Consider the following 20,214-nt stretch of genomic DNA (forward strand, 5'->3'; position numbering starts at 1 on the left):
AAAATGGACTAGTTTCTACTTTATCAATTTATATGCTTAAACTCAATAGAGAAGTTGTGATGTATAGCTAGGTCGGATCCCTTCTAGGGTCGGCCTAGTACACCTAATGGCTAATTAGCTTGTCAGCCTTACCCATGTTGCTGATGAACTTTGACATTTCAATCCTTAATTGCATCTGGCCCTATTTGGGTGATTCATGTAACTTGCAATTATGTAATTGGGCAAGGCCTATATGAATGTAACTTGTAATTAATAGGTCTGATTCTATTCTTAGCGCCAAAAATAGTGGAGGTCTATTAGGAGGCATCGATTCATATATATGCAAGGTCATTCTTGCATCAATAGTAATAATTCTGCAATCTACAGAATATGTAGTGTGCTCGGGGTGACGATAAGAGCTTATCATTTATGGTTGGGAAGGCAACAGATTGGTGGTTTGCCTGCAGTTAACGAGCACTACCATAAAATTAACATTGTATCAAAGCGGATCTAATAAAGATCCTCAATTGGAATAAGAAAATTGGAATTTAAGAGATGCAAGAAATGAGGGATTCTTGTAAGAACATGTAGCTGAAGAGCCTTGGAGGATGTGTTGGTGTTCGAATTTTTCACTTTCTCCCTACACTATAATTTTGTGATGGCAAAATATCTTTGGTGTATTGTGAAAAAAATTAGGCTATAAAGAGATAAGTATTTTATGACTAAGTATTGATCATGAATTTTATATAGTTAATATTAATTCATGTTATAGCAATGGGAATAGTGTTTGCTCTTAGCATTGATCTGTATATTTCTCTTTGTGAATAGTTTAATTCTATAAACTCTTACTAATTTCTCTAAAAATGGTTCCAATATGGATCTAAAAGCAAGGGGGGGTGACGAGAGATTACAAGAAAAGTCATGGAAGCTATAGAAATCAACATGGGGACGTTGCTTGCAGCCATGGGACTGAATTGGTGGCACATAACTTCATTAAAGAGAACAAACCTATACAGATTGTCATTGTGACTTGTTGCTTCAAAGAGGAAGAAATGTCATTTAGAGAGAGACTATTGAGCTGCAGAAATCAGACTCAGAGGGAGCTTGATTGGCAGATGTAGAATGGCAAGTCCTTTGCAGAGGATCAACAAGCTTGTGTAGTAGTGTAACTGCAAAAGCTCATTGTTGGGCAAACATTGAAGCCAATTTCCCGGTATTGTGTTAATCAAAGCTATGAGAATGATGCCATGTTGAGAGGCAGTCTCGGCTTTCAAATGATCTTTTATGTGTTAATAATTTCTTCTCCATTAGGGTGAGTTAGAGGTGCAATCCCTTGTTAATGAGTTCTTCTTTGTGAGGGAGAAGTTCGAGATGCAATCCCTTGTTAATGAGCTCTTCTTCGTGAGGGAGAAGTTCGAAGTGCAATCCCTTGTTAATGAGCTCTTCTCCAAGAGGGAGAAATTTGAGGTGCAATCCCTTGTTAATGAGCTCTTCTCCAAGAGGGAGAAATTCAAGGTGCAATCCCTTGTTAATACATTCTTCTCTCGGAGAAGTTTGATGTGAAAGCCCTCGTTCCACATGTTCGTTCCCAAAACCACAGATTGGAAATCCAAGAGCTTGCCAATTCTCCAACATGATTCCACAATCAGTTCTGGCCAAGGAATCGGAATACTTCCCTTGCACCTCAGGCTTTGCTACACCTAGGCGGGTGAACCTTTACTTCAAACCTGATCACCTGGTTCAAAGCTCTTCTATAGCGAATTTAGCTTTATGAATTCTTAGGCTAGTAAGGTCCTCAAACTCGATCAATATGAATTAATGTGCTTGCTTGAAATGGTTAAATGTTTATAAAAGGTTGTCAACAATTGATTATATGCTTGCAAGAAGTATATAGACTTCTAACTTCAATTAATAACTCCAATAATTATATTCCAATGATTTTAAAATACCAATGCCTTAGTTTATTCGGGCAACAGAGTCAACAATTATGAAGATTATTTTTATTGGTCGGTAATGATTATGAAGATTATTACGTACAACTCTATGAGACAATATTTCATCAAAAATATCATCAATTACTCTTGAGCTCTGCAACAAATACTTTTTATATGCAATTCTATGCTAGCCAAAAGGAATTAACTTCTTACGTAGGAAGTCCAATTAGCCAGAGATGCAAAAACTTTATATGTTTCACACTATTCCTTCTTCTTGAACACAAAATGCGGAAAATACCCAATGCAAAAAATAAAGCCTTGTCGAAAAAATCCAATAATTTCTTTATTGATCATAAAGAACAAATCATATTTTAGTTGGATCTCTTTGCCTCAAAAATAAACAAAAAGAGCTTTTATTTATTATTGAACTATAATATAAAAATTTATATTTACAAAGTCATTTGCTTTAATAATTATAACTTTCTCCTTACAAATAAAATATATCTCTTAAAATTGCTTCTCCCAATATCTCTTTGTATGTTATGTGTCTTCTCCCCATTTTATATTTTAAATACAAAGGGATGTGACCTTTTACATTCAAAAATCATCTCTTCAAAAATAAATTGCATCTCTCCTTTAAACACAACCGCACCAAATTATTATTTTACCAACAACTTTTAGTCGATTTAGCACACTATGCTTCTTATACAAATTGTGTAAAAGATTCCAGGTGTCACCTCTTCTATCCTCTGTTTATTCATATATGAAATTTTAATTGTTTCCAGTTGTTTGTTTTTATCACCGCCTAAGCATTTGTCATAGGCATTTGTTATATATTCAACGCTTTATATCCATCATTCAAATTGTGTATATAGGATGAGTATTTTATTTGCGTACACTAAGTTTGATGTTTACATACGTCTGTTGTTGCTGGGAATGTAGATATACTTCATTTTGTCTTCATCATGCTTCCTGGATCTTTGCCTGTATGAATAAAGGTTTGATATTAATTACAAATGATGGTTGTTACATAGTGTTGAGTTAATAAGATTGTTTTCTGCAAATGTAATTGCGCTGCCATTGTAATTGGTGTTTTTCCAATTGTAGATTTGAATGTTATATAAATAATCATAGAAGAGACATGTCTTGTGAAGAAACATGCCTCTTTGATAATTTATAAATTGATCATAAATTAAACTATATATATATATATATATATATATATATATATATATATATATATATATATATATATATTTATATTTATTTATTTATTTATATTATAGTAGATATATATTAGTGCTTGTCTTATTTATGATTAACCAATGACCATAGAGAGATTATCTCTAGGTCAATTTAATCCGATAGAAGTTACAACCTTAACACTCCCTCTTAGCTAGGGATGATTGCTATAGAACACATTATGGTCTCAAGCATATAGAGAGATATCATTTCAATAAGATATTCTTAAAATGACATATTTAATGATATCAACATATATCCATCAACTTGGATGTTATCTTTTAATATCATCCGAAGTATGATTCAACAAGAAATATTAATCATATGATATCATACTTATATTCTTTTGGTATGTGCACTCGCATCAAAAATCCTTGATGCCTACCAAAAGAATATGTTATATCCTAGAAGGATATGAATTACCTGATTTCTGGCACTCTGGGACAACAACTTAATGAAGTCAATCAGATAACTAGTAATCAACATGTCATGAATTCTATCATGACAAGTATCATGATCTCCAGCACTCCGGGACAGCAAGTTAATGTAATCTGGTCATGATACGTTTGTTATCATGACTATCGGCACTTTGGGACAACAACTAAATGTTGTCTTGTCATGATAACAAGTCCAGCTAATGACAAGATCGTCACCTTTCACTATGTAAATTTTCTTCAAATTTTGTGTGATTAGACTAAGATAATAACTTCTATAATGCTTACTGAAGATGATCTTTGTGATTCAGACTTGTATGAAGTAATGTCAATAATATAAATGTTATTCTGAAATGTTTTTGTCTCTACAAGTATTCGTATAAGGCAGAATTGCTTAAAGGAGCAGACTGTATATAATTTGTGTGTCCTTTAACTACAACCACGCCCTATATAAATACCGTAACCAAAGGGCATGTCCCTTGAAGGGACATGACCCTATCTAGGTCGGCCCACAACTGCATTCTCATAATCAGTGCTCAAAGGAGGTTTGGTTAGTAAACAGATTTAACTAAGATCAGTTAAGGTTAATACTAAAACACAATCATCTCAAGAAGTCGCCGATCATGCCTAGACAAGGAGCAATATACATATAAGCCTTCATAAGGTATTACATGAAAGATCAAATCTGTGCGATCTGCACAGTAAGATTAGTATGGCGATCAAAGAGTTTTAACAATCCCTCTTAACTTGATAATCATACTAAAAGATAACATATCTAGCATCATCAATTACAATGAATAAGCATAGATTGATACTCTATATCTATCTGAATCCTCTAAGCATGTGGTATCATTGAACACATGATACTAAGTCATATTACTAAACTTGTGATATGACTTATCACTCATACTAGTGATAATAATTTTGCATGGGATGCAGGATAAAATTGGAAAATTCTTCCTTTATCCAAGTTGTGACTCATAGGTACTGGCAGACCTATATCACAATATGATCCTGAGTTATGATCCACCAGAACACAGGATAAACTCTGGAGAATAATTAAATTCTTCATTTATCCAAGTTGTGACTCATAGGCATAGAGATGTCTACATCATAATGTGATCTTGAACTCATCTAGATCTTGACAATAGATCTCTACTGTTCAACACATTATCTAAGAGATCGTCATCTCTCATAATGTCTTTTATACAAGTGTTCATTATCTCAGAGATTGTCACCTCTTAAATAATGAAATACAAATCATGAAGCCCATAACAGTCAATAGCCTGACAATAAAATTTATTTTATTAATAATTTAAAAAATACAAATGTTTTATAATTCAACCATATCAAGTCTTTTCCTGAAGTGATCTATCTTCACTCGAGAGAGGTTTGGTAAGAATATCTGTTATCTAATCTGCAGTGCAAATGTACTCTAATTTTACACTATTCTTGTATACCATATCTCGTACATAATGGTAAGGAATTTCTATATGCTTGGACCTGTCATGAAAAATTGGATTCATAGAAAGCTTGATGGAACTCTGATTATCACAATGAATAATCATAGGATTCATGGCTTGGCCAAATAATCCCACAAATAACTTTCTAAGACAAACTGCTTCCCAAGAGGTTATTGTTGCAGCAATGTATTTAACTTCTGTGGAACTTTGAGCTATTGATGACTACTTTCTGCATATCCATGATATCATCGTTGATCCTAAACTGAAACATCCTAAAGTTCTTTTTCTATCATTAAAACTTCCACCCCAATCTGAGTCTGTGAATCCATGCAAGTCCAAGTCAACTTTCTCATATTTGAGCCCAAGGTTAAGAGTGTGTTGTAAGTTTCATAATGTGTTTAACTGCAACTAGGTGAATCTCTTTTGGCTCACACATAAACTGATTTAAGGCATTAACAGCATAGCAAATATTAGGTCTTGTATTTACCAAGTACATAAGAGACCCAATCATCTCTCTGTAAAAAGTAGAATCTATGGAAGGTGATTCTACTATTGCTTCCTTAAGTTTATGTAGATTAGTCTCCATTGGAGAAGACATGGGCCTGTAGTTTCGCATTCCAAATCTCTTCAAGATGTCTAAAGTATACTTTCCTTGATTATACTGTCAGAATTATATCATACTTCTAGTCCTAGAAAGTAGTGAAGGAGTCCTAAATCTTTCATCTCAAATTCTCTGATTAGATCTTTCTTGCATTGATCTATAAGATGATCATCGCCTATTATTAATAAATCATCAACATACAGTATCAAAATTACCATATCATCTTTATCTATTTTATTATATAGATTGGGATAAACTTCATTCTTGGAAAATCCTAAGCTGGAGAGATACTTATCAATTCTTTCATACCAAGCCCTTGGAGCCTATTTAAGTACATAGAGAGCTTTCTTGAGCCTGTAAACAAAAACCTTAGGGTTATGAGTTTCAAATCCTTCAGGTTGCTCCAAATATACCTCTTATGTAATCTTTCCATTGAGAAATGCAGTTTTTACATCCATCTGATGTACTTTCCATCCCTTCGATGCTGCAATAGCTAGGACTGCTCTTACAGAGGTGTATCTGGCAGCAGGAGCAAAGGTTTCTTTATAATCAATTCCCTCTTTCTGAGAGAATCCGCCGGCTATAATTTGGCTCTATATTTGTCAATGCTACCGTCAGCAACATGCTTGATTTTAAATATCCATTTAGAAGAAACAACAAATTTTCCTTCAGGCCTTGAAGCAATTTTTGAAACATCATTCTTAATAATGAATTGGTATTCTTTCGTCATAGCATCCTTCCAAGTTGTAATTTAATTGCATCTGAAACATTGGTAGGTTCTAATTTAGATAAATCACTCATGTTTGCTACATAACTAGAAAATCTTTTGGGACTTTTGCTTTCTCTGAAGGTTCCAGATGGTGCAACGAAATCTTGTGCTTCCTCTATAGTCTTAATGGCCCAAAGTGGTCTTTTCTTAGAATTTTGAGTTTCCTCAAGATTAAGTTTTTGCATTTCATCTTCAATTTCTTCAATGTTCTCCCTCTGAAACTCATTTTCAAGATTTTCTTCAAAACTAGGTAAGAGAGAGGGATCTTCAGAACTCAGGGCTCTTTTGAATGTGAAATCTTCTTCAAATATCACATCCCTACTAAGTTAAATATTTTTCTAACCAGGTAAGAAAATCCTATACACTTTAGAGGTTTCACTATACCCATCAAAAATACCTTTCTTCCTGGAGGGTTCTAACTTAGTTCTCTTTTCCTTTAGAACATGTATATATATTGGGCATCCAAATATCCTAAGATGACTTAAATTAAGTTTAGCGTTAGTAAAGACTTCTTCAAGAGTTTTATCTTTAAGGTAGGAATGAGGACTCCTGTTTTGACTATAGACTGCAGTACAAAAGGCTTCTGCCCAAAGATAATATTCTAAATTTTGATTAAATATCATAGCTCTTGCTGCTTCTATAATTGTTCTATTTTCCTTTTTTGCTACCCTGTTTTGTTGCAGGTTGTAAAGAACAGTATATTCCCTCTTAATTCCTACATCTTTACAAAACTCTTTAAACAAATCTAAAGTATATTCCCCTCCATTATCAAACCTAAGCGTTTTAATTTTGTGTCCTGATAAGTTTTCAGTTAAGCTTTTGAATTCTTTAAATCTCTTAAGGATTTCTTCTAATTCATTACATTTTAAGAAGTAAATCCAAATTTTGCTACAAAAGTCATCTACAAAAAGTATATAGTACCAGAATCCTCCAAGAGAAGGAACGGGCATAGGTCCACGTAAACTTGAGTCGACTAATTCCAAAACATTGTTAGCTTTCTAGTGCTATCATGAAATGGACTTTTGGTCTTCGTACCCAGAGCGCATCTTTTGCATATACTTGAATGATCTTTATTTGGCTTAGGTAAACTAGTAACCATCTTCTCCATAGTCTATAAGGTTTTGAAATTTAGATGTCCTAACCTTCTATGCCATATTTCGTTTATTTCCTTTTCTTTGACCAATCAATTTTAATTTCTTAAATGAGGAGTTTTTGGACCAGGTCATTACTTTACCGTCCATGAATGTAACATTATGTCCATCATCTTCAAGTGTTGTAACAGAGATTAGATTCATTTTTATTCCTGGTACATAGAGTAGTCCTTTCAGTTGTAGAGCACTACCCAACTTTAGTTTCAAGGTGCAATTCCCAATTCCTTTGACAGAATGAGCTGAATTATCACCAATGGTAACTTCGCCATCAACTTCTTCTGATATAGAGTCTAGTGCTTCTTTTTATCCTATAATGTGTCAAGATGATCCACTATCAATCACCCATGCTTTGCTAGATACTTCATTTGATAGTGCAGAACACAATACACGATTCTCCAAATCATAGTTATCGTCTTTCCTAGTAATGTTTGTACAGTTTACTTGTTGCTTTCTATTCTCAGGGCGATTGGATCTGTAGTGTCCAAATTTTTCACATTTGAAGCATTTTATTTTGAATAGATCTTTCTTAGGTTTGTCATTCTTTTGATTACCCTCCTTCTTCTTGAAGTGCTTCTTCTTAACTTATAGGAATTTGTGTTGAGAACATGAAGTTCTTCATATTCAGTTTTCAACTTTCCTCCTTTCTCAAGTTTTCTAGATTCCTCTTGAAGGCAATCTCTCTTAAGTCTATTGAAGTCAAGAATATTGTATCTAGCACTTACTCCTTGTGCAAATGTTTCTCATGAATCTGGTAACCCATCTATAGCCATAAGTGTTAGTTCCTTGTCTTTAATTATGGTCCCTATACTTGCAAGATCATCTCTTAGACTAGAAACCCTTAGGAAGTATGAATTCATAGATTCTCCTTTCTTTATTTGTATATGATTAAGCTACCTTTTTAGTGCAAGGGTTCTAGTTGCATTGTTAACCTCGTATGCATTTAATAATGAATCATCATATCAAATGTTGTTTGATGTTTCATTAGCATAGGTACTATTTCATTTTTCACACCATCTAATATGATCTGCATGGCTTTTCTATTTCCTTTAATCCAGATAGTTCTATTAGGTTCAACAACAGGTTGCTTGGATGTCGAGTCAATGAACTGTTTCACATCATTGCCATCGAGAATCATCATGATTCTAAATTTCCAAGCAACAAAATGTTCTTTCGCATCAAACTTGTCCTCAGGTCTAATTGTGCTTGCCATTGAAGATAGAAGGAAGTTACTAAATATTCAAAGTCTGATTGTCAATTTGTAGAGCCTAGGTTCAACAACCTAGTTCTGATACCACGTAAATTTTCTACAAAATCTGTATGATTAGACTTAGATAATAACTTCTACGATGCTCGTTGAAGATTATCTTTGTGATTCAGACTTGCATGAAGTAATGTCAATAATATAAATATTATTCTGAAATGTTTTTGTCTCTGCAAGTATTCGTATAAGGCAAAATTGCTTAAAGGAGCACACTGTATATAATTTGTGTGTCTTTTAACTACAACCACACCCTATATAAATACCATAACCAAAGGGCATGTCCCTTGAAGGGACATGACCCTATCTAGGTTGGCCCACAACTACATTCTCATAATCGGCACTCAAAGGAGGTATTGGTTAGTAAACGAATTTACCTAAGATTGGTTAAGGTTAATACTAAAACACAATCATCTCAAGAAGTCACTGATCATGCCTAGACAAGGAGCAATATATATATATATATATATATATATATATATAAGCCTTCATAAGGTATTACATGAAAGATAAGATCTGTGCGATCTGCACAGTCAGATCAATATGGTGATCAAAGTTAGAGTTTTAACACAATAGCTATCCTCTAAACATATGTATCAATGAAAGATCATCGCCTTTCATGACACAATCGACATATGCAAAATAGCAACCACCATGAACCAAATCAGAGGGTGGAACAAGGGCTTTCACCTCAACTTCTTTCTCACAAAGAATAATGCATTACAAGGAAATTCACTTAGAAATTCCCCCTCGTAGAGAGGATATCATTCACAAGGAATTGCACCTTTAAATTCTCCCTCTAAACAATGGTCCTAGGAAGTCTTGTCCTATAGTTATTCCCTTAGAGGCTCTCTTCACCCAAGGATGCCTGTCGAACTCCCTCTGAATCTAATATCGATCTTCCGACTTTCTAGTGATAAGTCGTTACTTCCTCATGATGTACACAGGAGTAGGCCCATCAAAATCATGCAGTCACACACATGTATTTATAGACTCCCTCTAAATATCAATTTTCTTAGCTCCTCGTATGAGGTTGTCTTTGATGAAGTATCAAACTCTCTCTTTATGTTTAAGGATACTCATAATCTCTATCATCGAAGATATTTGCTTCAAGAACCTCACTTTGTCTAAACTGATCATCAGATGACTGGTGAATTCTAGATCACAGGTTCTTTGGAGCTACTATCATAAGATTGAGTCTGCATAATATTTGGTAGCTTGTGTAAAGTACCAACTTTCTTTTCCTACAAGAACGTCTCCAAACGTAAAGGAAAAGATCAAGGCAAATAACTCTTATAGTATGTATAGGATTACAAATAAGAAAGAGACAAACAATGAGTAGATAAATGTAAAAGATAGGAATACTTATGTGCGCATAAGGGTCCATAAGCATTGTAGAATGGAACATCTCCTCTCTAATTTGGAGCTTTAATGGTGTCCCTTCTCTGACATCTTCCCTTTAAAGATGGTTCAAGTGGGAATGAAACATTGATTAATATTCCCCCCACAATGTAAAATTCCCACTCTTATATCGTTGACCGATAAAATCCACTTTAGACTTGTGTCTCATCTTAAGTAGAATTATGATGATGGTTATCATACAACTTCAACTTTCCTTCCTTAATACTTGCAAATCATCTCCTGTAACTTTGTGCCAAGAAAGTATGTATCTCCAATATCCATATAAAATGCATCATCTTTTTATTTTCTCATAAATTATTACACGAATGATTACATTTTCTCACACTTAATTTGTTCTAAACTTCCCTATTGTGCTATAATTTTTATTATTTTCAAGCTAAGTTCCTTGTATATGTTATTGGACTAAGCACATTCCTAGTTGCTTGCATCCAAATGTTGTATTCACTGTTGTCGATAAAGTTATAAAATAGCCGACAGGTAGATTAGCATGTAGTCGGTAATTATTATATAGCCGATGAGTAGAATTAATTATATCCGAATGGGCGCGACAGTTGAGTCACCCCTTCGGAATAGTATATGTACACCGTCCGGAATGGACTTTGGATCATTGTTGTACTCATCATTGGAAACACTATGTAATCTCTTCGGCACATATGTGAATAATAAAAGGAGTATTGTTGTGTTACATGTTCTTGTCTATTGTTTGTATGCATTAATAAACCGTTTACCCCGTACGGTATACATTTGGCACCTTTGCCCCATGGACCTGGAACGAAGGCAAAGGAATGAAAACTAATGCCGAATCAGCTTAACAAGGATAGAAATAAGATAAAAAGAAAAGATGGAATACGCACTGCACAAGAAAATTTAATTTTCGCACAACAAACCGAGCGTAGACGACAGTTTCAGCAAATTACCAACGGACACCAAAGCACTAAGGAATTGTTGGAAGAGACTCAACAACGGTTGGATTTGGTGGAAGAAGCAAGGGAGGAATTTCTGAACTTGTATACACCAAGGGAAGAGAATCCAGACAGAATGGAATTAACTCGCACGGCTCGGAGTACTGAGGGAGCACGAGCGTGGAGTGAACTCTTCGTCCGCAATACACTTTCGAAACGGACAACTTCGCTTGAGGAAAACCCTTTTTCATCAAGTAACGCAGATGTTGGAAATAAGACGATTGTCCAAAACAATGCGAGTGTGCAAAACAATGCGAGTGTGTAGAACAGCACGAGTGTGCAAAACAGCACAGGTACACAAGTACCTCCAACTCGAATAGTAATGGTTGGACCAAAGGAAAAATTGCCAAAATTTGATGGTAATGGAACGACCGATCCAATCAGACACTGTAAGACATGCGAAACAATTTGGAGAGCGAATGGCGTAACCGACACAAATGAATGGGTCCAACAATTTTCAGCAACCCTAAAGGGTGTAGCAATTGATTGGTTTGCCGATGCCGATCCCCAAAAATTAACTTCTTAGGCAACAGTTAAAAAAGAGTTTATCACCAAGTTTCGATTGCTGCGAGACGACATTGAGATCGTAGCAAAAATCTACAGCACAAAGCAAAAGAAAAATGAAACAGTCCATGTATATGCCAAAAAACTAAAAGAATTAATAAATAAAATGGAAAGTAAGCCGGCAGATGGGCTGAAAAAGAGATGGTTCATTGAAGGACTACGCTCGAAGTTAAGGAAGAAAATGAAGATTGTGCCACCATCATCATACACCGAAGCATAAAATCAGGCAATGAACTTAGAAAGTGAACAAAAAACAAAAAAAGAAAAAAAATAGCTCATCTGACTCAAATGACTCATCTTCGGAAGGAGATAGAGATGAAAAGGACAGTAAGAAGGTCCAAGCCCTCTAGAAGGATATGATCAGAATGATGAAGAAATTTAAAAATATGCAAAAAGAGATGAAGGGAAATGAGCTATGGTGCACAGAATGCAAGACAGAAGGTCACACGAAGGGATCCTATCCGAAGAACCAGTTCTGTGAGATCTACCAAATTATGGGACATTCCACAAAAGAATGCCCCTTCAATATGAAAACAAGAGGACATCAACAAGTGCTCCTGACACAGGAGGCTTCCGCTTCAGGAGGAAGCGGAAACACCACCAATGATGGTGCCACTTCAAGTGGGTACAGAAATAATAGAAGAGGGCAAAACAACAATACCAACAACAATAACAATACCAACAATAATAATGGGGGCCACAGCCGAATTCAGTACAATGTGAACGGTTGCCCAATGGTTCAATGTCGAGCATGCAATTTGTGGGGCCACTTTGCACGAAACTGTACATTAGTGAATATACCAAAGTTGATATGCTAATGGTGCGGTCTTGGAGATCATAAAGATGCCAAGTGCCCGAAATCAGAAGTGAATTTGATCAGCATTGGCGCGGACAAAGAAGTCTTAGCAATCACCCGTAAACAAGCAAAATTGTACCCCGATCCAACAGAAAAAAAGAAGAGATTGGAAGAAGCGCAGGCAAAAATTGAGAAAGCAACACAGGCAGATAAATCACAATTGAAGGACACTACCGGTACCTCAACGAGAAACCGCGTAGAACAAAATATCATACGGCAAATATTACAAATTGAAATACCAGTCAAGTTAAATGATTTGATCCTCACAATGCCTCAACTACGAACAACACTCACAAACATAGCCCTGATTGCTAAACTACCAGGAAAACATGGAAGGGAAAAGGAAAGCGGAGCAAGTGCAGCGGACCCAATGCTGTTAGCCCTCACATCCGGATGGCATCCGACGGTCGTAGAAATGGGTATATTAGGAACGGTCCTTTCAAACACATTTGTGGACAGAAGTTCAGGGGTAAACGTCCTACCAGAAGAGACCTGGAAGAAGTTGGGACAGCCGACGTTGTGGCCACCTACATTCTAGTTGCTGACGGCAGACCAGCACAGGATCAAACCGTTGGGAATCCTAATGGCATAACTAGTGACTATCGGAACACAGCCGTTCCTACTCGATTTCATCGCCATCCTGCTGAAGAGGAGAGGATATGATGCCATTTTGGGCCGGGGATGGATTGTACAAACAAAGGTTAAGCATGACTATAAGAAGAATACACTATCAATGGAAAGCACGGGACAACGATTCATTATTGATTTACACACAATTGGTGGGCGAAGAAGCCGTATCATCGAATTCCGAAGAAGAGGATGAAAAAAAGCAACGATTGGAACCCAATGAGGAAGGAGTCTTATGGTTGGAAGGTGAATCGACGGGCGATGATTTGGATTCGGTGAATGGCCTTTTCCACTGGCAGATGGAGGATTACGAGCTCTTTTTGAGTTGTACTATGTTAAGGGTCGACGAAGGTGAGAAAGAAGAGGGAAATGAATGTCCGAAGGAATACAGAGAAGCGGAAAAAAAAAAGGTAGTTACAAAAAAAGCTGAAGGGAAGAACATACAGTACGAACGTAAAAAAAGGAAAGATTCCACCGTACGGTACACAATAAACGGACCTCGTAAAAAGAAAATGTTACGTCGAACCACGGATATAGTAGAAAAGTGTTGGCAGCAAGAAAAACACATCATATAGTCTGCACAGGAAACAAAGAGGAAGGGTTTAATAAAAACTTCAACAATACGGAGTGAAGGCTCTAAAATCAAGAATACAATTATCGACGACAAGGAATGGCAGCCGACGGAATTCATGGTACCAAGTTTCGAGAACAAACTAGGCGATATGGAAAACCTGAGGGAGGGAGGGTATAATTTAAATAAACTAAATGAGCGATGACTGCAAGCACAATGGGCCACAGAAGTTACACAAAACAAGCGAAAGCTATGGCATAAGAAGCATTTGAAATTGAATAAATTTCAACTGAGCCAGTTGGTATTAAAGTATAGCGGACGGAACGAAATCAAACCAAGAAAGTTTAAAGTGAAATGGGTCGAACCATACCAAATCCGAAAAGTGGGCAACAACAAAGCAATAAAGCTATGGACATTGGACGGGCAAGAAGTACCAGAAGCCGTAAATGGTTTCAAGTTAAAAATATGCCGCTCAAGAACTGCTTCCCCATCGATGAATAATGGTAACTCATAATAGCTTCTTCTTTTTTTAATTTGAAAAAAAAAATTGAAAAAAAAAAAAAACAAAGTTATGAAGTCACCGTACGATCACAGCAACTTCAGCAAAGCTGAAAGCCACCGTACAGCCAGGCAGAACAATTAAAACTTGTGGATCATACAACGTACAAAGTCAAGAAGGAGAAAAGATGTTACATCCCAATTTTTGACCTAGCTTGAAATATAGCTGTTGAGGTTCACATGAAGTCGGTAGTTTAATTTGTTACAATCTGGCAAAATGGTAAGATAGTTAGTCGTTATGATTTCAAGTGAAGATGACATGTTAGTTGATCGCTAATCGCAAATTCATAAAATTGAGATGAAGGTTAATTGTTATTTATGATTAAATAATTTATAATTTAATTACAAAGAAATTCCTTGCAAGGAGCATGTCGAAGGGATAGAAGCATTGTCGGAAAAAAATTACGCAGGGTTTCTCCATCACTGGGCAAACAAGTAGAGGACCTAAGGATTTGAAACAGGATACATCTGTGGAACTACATGAGTTATTTAAATAAATAATTTAAATTAATATAATTGAGTTAAAATATAAAATGTATCTTAAAGGATTTTTAATATATCTTTCATCATATTATTTTACTTAATATTTATAAACGTGCATATAATATATAAATGATTTGGCACGATTATAATTTAATAAAATGATGTTCATATGAACCTATAAGATTATAATAATGTTCATAATTTAATAACGTTTGGATTATAACTCTATTTTATTATTCCTTGCTTTAAGCCAATTAGTACTTGGTTTGGAATCAATTTAATATTTGGCATTTGGAGCTATTTTATAATCTTTTTCCTTTTTAATCATTTCCTCTTCTCTTTTATGTTTTTAATCGATTTATTACTTGGGGATCTAAGTCGAATTTATGGTTGGAATTCAAAAGGTTTATTGAAATGGATGGAAGCCATAGAGTCGGGCTCTTATTATTTATTAGTTAAGTGATGTTGCTTATTAGATTTTAATAATTATAAACTTTTAAAATCTTTTTATCTTCTTTCTTTCTTTTCCTTCTCCTTCTTTTTATTCTCTTATTCGATTTGTGCAAGTTTCGAATATTATTTTTGTAACTGCTAGGTAGCTATAAGGTCAGTTCAAGTTTATATTAGGAACCATTTCACGTATCTTGGCACCCACCTTGCCTACGGCTTCCTTTCATTAATCCTTGAGTTTCGAATACTGAAAGACAATGTTTATTGAGCCAACAGAACTCGGTTCTGAATTTCTTTGAAACGTTTCAAGCCTTTGCCATATTCTGTGGATCTCAGTTGTGGATATCAGAGCAAGGAAGGCGGACTCATTCAAGCATCGGCCTCTTCTCGGATTGCAGTGACAGAGTCTCGTAAGATTCTGGTTATATTACTTCCCAATTTCCAATATGTTGCTGAGTCAGTCATAGGATCTAAAACAATGCAATTATATATATAATCATTGATTATTGTCATTTGCAAAGTATATCATTAGAGAATACAAGCTGTGAATAAAGCCCTACATTTTTCCATTTTCAATCTGATTCTTATTTATTAGCGATGAAAGTAAATGGTTGAAGCCAGCTACCGTCCCTTCCAAGCTCATTATACTCTTTCAAGATCATCTGAATGCCATAGTATTGTTCCAATTTAAATCTGTTCATCATTATAACATCCGAATGTGCTATTCAATAAATCTTCCTTGGAAGGCTTTTTCTTCTCTAATCAAATTTATTATACAAATTGAAATAATGTTTATAACTGAGATAAGTTAATACCAATGTTAAGGATGTTAGGAAAGGATAAATGTGTTTTCACCATTTGTACTTTGTTTTTACTCATTTGAGAACCATGCTGTAAACTCAGATAACTGTATTTAAATCCAAATACATCCAAATTGATATGACATTGAAATTATAAAGTCTGTTCTCTTATTCTTCCTTTTATGTGTGTGTGTGTGTGTGTGTGTGTGTGTGTGTGTGTGTGTGTGTGTGTGTGTGTCCGAATATGTAGAGCTACTTGAATTATCTTTGGATCCATGATAAGAAAGTATATCAATCCAATTTAGAATCAGATACATCCTGAAATATATTTAACTGAGAAAGAGGTGTTGAAACCAAAACACCAAGGAATTCACCAGGCGAAGATGCCAATATGTGGTGAAGAAGTTTTAAAATATCATCGTAATCTTAAATCTGATAACACCTAGGAATCATCAGCTTGGAGGCTTGAATAGGGTGAGGAGGTGAAGAGAACCAGCAAAATGAGGTTGACTTCAATATTCATAAAAATAATACATAAAACATTTCTATAGCTTATGCATGTTTCACTCAGGAAGAATGTTGTCAATTTTATGATATTTAAAGAATATAATCATAGAATGTGAAATGATGATTGTATGTAATCTTTTTGAATAATTGTTAGAGCCGTCTACTCTAAGAATTCTGGATGCCTGTATCTCACCCGGCTATGTAGCCAAGAAGATGGGTGATGAGGTGTGAGAAAGGAATCATCAATAATATGATCCAGTATCAGTTATGACATTTCAATATTTATCATTTAATATGAATAATTTAATAGCTCATGCATATCCCTGTTATGGTGATCTCCTGCTGCCAAGTCGTATGGCGTGTTATATATCATGATGCCCAGTGGATGGAATGATGTTCCTTGTCAATTCCAAGTAGGGAGGGCCTTTCTCGTTAGAGATCGTGTGCAGATATATTGTGGTCCAAGGTTGGGTAATTAAGCCCCTGACAATGTTTCACCTCTCTCAAGATATCAGATATGCGTCAAACAGAGATAAGCCATACATTCAATTGTTTATCGGAAACAAGTATTATCATTTTTATTTATGAGGTAAGATTAAATTGAAGTATTTCATTGTTATCATCACTTTACTTTCATATATATGAATAACGAATATAAGTATATTTTCTAATCTTGAGATATTGTCACAGTTAAGTAATCAGAGGAAAAGGAATCTGAAGCCCTAATTGATTTGAGAGATGACAGGAAACCCTAAAAGATACAGTGGTATCGGAACCCTAATTGAATCCTTGGTATTGGAAGCCCTATTTGAATCAGTGGTATCGGAAGCCCTAATTGAATCTGTATTATCGGAAGCCCTAGATGAATCCGTGGTAGCGAAAGCCCTAAGTGAGATAGCAGTATCAAAAGCCCTAAATGGACCAAAGGTAAACAATGCCCTAATTGATAGGGTGGTTTGTGATACCCTAAGTTTAGTTATAGTGGTATTTATTTAAAATTATCATTTGATTTTAAGATAGCGATTTGTAGATGATAGTCATCATATGAAATTGTTATAGTGTATTTGTGGACTAACCCGGGTGGTTGCAAAAGCATCCCTAGCTTGATTCGAACTCAATTTTCCGAAGTATGTGGTTTTCAATTTCTGTAGTAATTTCATTTAATGGTAATTCAAGTTTTTAGTTAAGAAATTTTGTATAACTGTTTTTAACGATAAATCTTATTCACATGAACATGAATGATATAACTGTCTTCCTATGAAACGAGGTAGTAACTGTATTCTTTGAGTATGGTATTTGTTAATTTAGACCCAAGAAAATGGGATGTACAAAAGAAAATAAAGTCGTACAGTACACAGTAGCAAGCCAACGTAAACTTATTAAGGTTAGCCCATACAGTAGTAAGTTTAGACCGTACGGTAGAAAAGAAGAGGGCAAGTAAATAGCAAAGACCATACGGTGAAGAAGAAACAGAAGGAAACCAGGGAAAAGCACAACGAAAAGAGCAAGTGGAGGTTAAAATAAGGACTGTACGGTGTACGATAAAGGAAGGAAAGTCTGAGGTGAGATAAAGCAAGGGCCATACGACGTAAGGTGTACTGAGAATGAGATTATGCGCACGTTTTAGTAAAGAGGAGACTGGTGTACAACTGTTGGTTGTTCGTACGACTGACCTAGGAGAGAGTGAAAGGTGCACCGTACGGACGGCTTGGGAAAGGGAGGACACGACATACGACTGTGAATAAACACCATATGGCCAATGCAGATGCAGTACCGTACGACCAAGGCAACTGTAGTACCATGCGGCCATAAAGAAAGAAATAGTATTAAAAAAAAAAGACAACAAATCAAAAATGTTCAAAATGAATAACGCATGATGCCCAAGGGAAGGGAAAGACATAAACAAGTAGTAAAACATAAGCAGTTGCCAGAAAGAGTGTGAGATTGGAAGAATATCACAAAAAAGGTGTGTTCCATGGAGTTTTGTGTGGATTTGAGAGTGTTAATTCGATCTTGGTGGCGGGGGCGCTGCCCCTCGACCCAGCTGGGGGCGTTGCCCACTAGACCCCTAGTCACTTCAGTTATCAATCGTGGGAAGTATGACCAGTTGATGAGACCTAGAGCTATTGCAAGCATGGAGTGTCTGTGTACCGGAGGTAGAGAGAGAACTAGAGCAAGCCTTTCAAGAAGGGTGATACGCTTTGAGGCACTTGGAGTAGGTGTTGGACGTGAAGCTGTCTTGGTGGATGCATAGAGAGCTCGAGAGGAGTTGATCATCCAGTTGAAGGAATTACAGCGACACTTGACTCATGTACCTAGGAGTTGGAAGCATAGAAAGTAGCATGGGTGGATATTTTGTAACTGTCGTCCGAAGACGACTTTTCTTTTTGGGGGGGATGATGTTGTCGGTAAAGTTATAAAATAGTCGACGGGTAGATTAGCATGTAGTTGGTAATTATTATGTAGCCGACAACTAGAATTAATTATATCCAAATGGGCGTGACAGTTGAGTCACCCCTTCGGAATGGTATATGTACACCATCCGGAATGGACTTTGGATCATTGTTGTACTCATCATTGGAAGTACTATGTAATCTCTTTAGCATACATGTGAATAATAAAAGGAGTACTGTTGTATTACATGTTTTTGTCTATTGTCTGTATGCATTAATAAACCGTTTACCCCGTACGGTAAATATTTACTATCCTCCCTAATGTGTTGAATCTACATTCTCCTCCTTTACTTATTGACTGGGTTCAATAATCCCCCTAGTCTCTAAATTATAATTGACATTTCCTCTTACTAGATGGGATAACCTTAATTGTCCTTCATCAATGATATTCATATTCCAATCCTCCTTACGATATGTTGATGCCACCCCTACCTTAGCTGATGTAATAATAAACTGCTTCCCTCCTTATATGTGCTTCCTTATGACGATGATGTATCTCTTTCCTATTGAAGAGTCAAAGCTTTTGGTTGCACCTCTCAAATTAATTATCAATTTAGATAACTATTCAATTATTGCTTTTAATGTGTCTTTTATTAAATACTGGTCACTCTGAATCTTTATCATTTTATCCCTTCATCTAATACATCTACTCACATGAATATTCCCTCTATGAACTGATCATAGTGTATTATTGCCCTACTGATTGTGGATGCTATGAGGTCGTTGATTATTATTAGATTGACTTGTTATTCACCCTCTTCCAATGTGACAGTAATTTGTGTTGAGACGTGCTCTTTTGTTATTTCCATTCGCAGCAGTAATGGAGTTGCTGCCTATTATGTGGAGTCTAGTCACCAATCCAATAATGAATTCATAGTTTTGTACGAACGTTTTTCTCTACGTGGTTACTGAGATGTAATGAAAATTGGTTGAACATTTCGTCCCCCAATACGTACAAGTCCAGACTACAAAGGTGACCGGCTATGAATTAATATATAGAAAGAATTGTTTCCCGGTAGTAAGAAATTTAGTTCCTTATATTTTATTGGTTTCCTTTGACGATTCATAGCTCCTCCATCCCGGTTGATTTGCTTGATTGATATTTTGCTTCCATGTTCTCTACACCAAAT

General features: G+C 35.6%; 1 protein-coding gene across 3 annotated transcripts in view; it reads right to left on the reverse strand.

The window, feature by feature from the left end:
* Positions 1-20,214, reverse strand: part of MSH2 (MUTS homolog 2) — a 111,864-nt gene that overhangs the window by 1,036 nt on the left and 90,614 nt on the right. The window lies entirely within an intron of this gene.

The sequence above is a fragment of the Cupressus sempervirens genome, chromosome 1 (genome assembly GCF_028749045.1).
Source record: "Cupressus sempervirens isolate cs-2001-9-10 chromosome 1, ASM2874904v1, whole genome shotgun sequence".
NCBI lineage: Eukaryota > Viridiplantae > Streptophyta > Pinopsida > Cupressales > Cupressaceae > Cupressus > Cupressus sempervirens.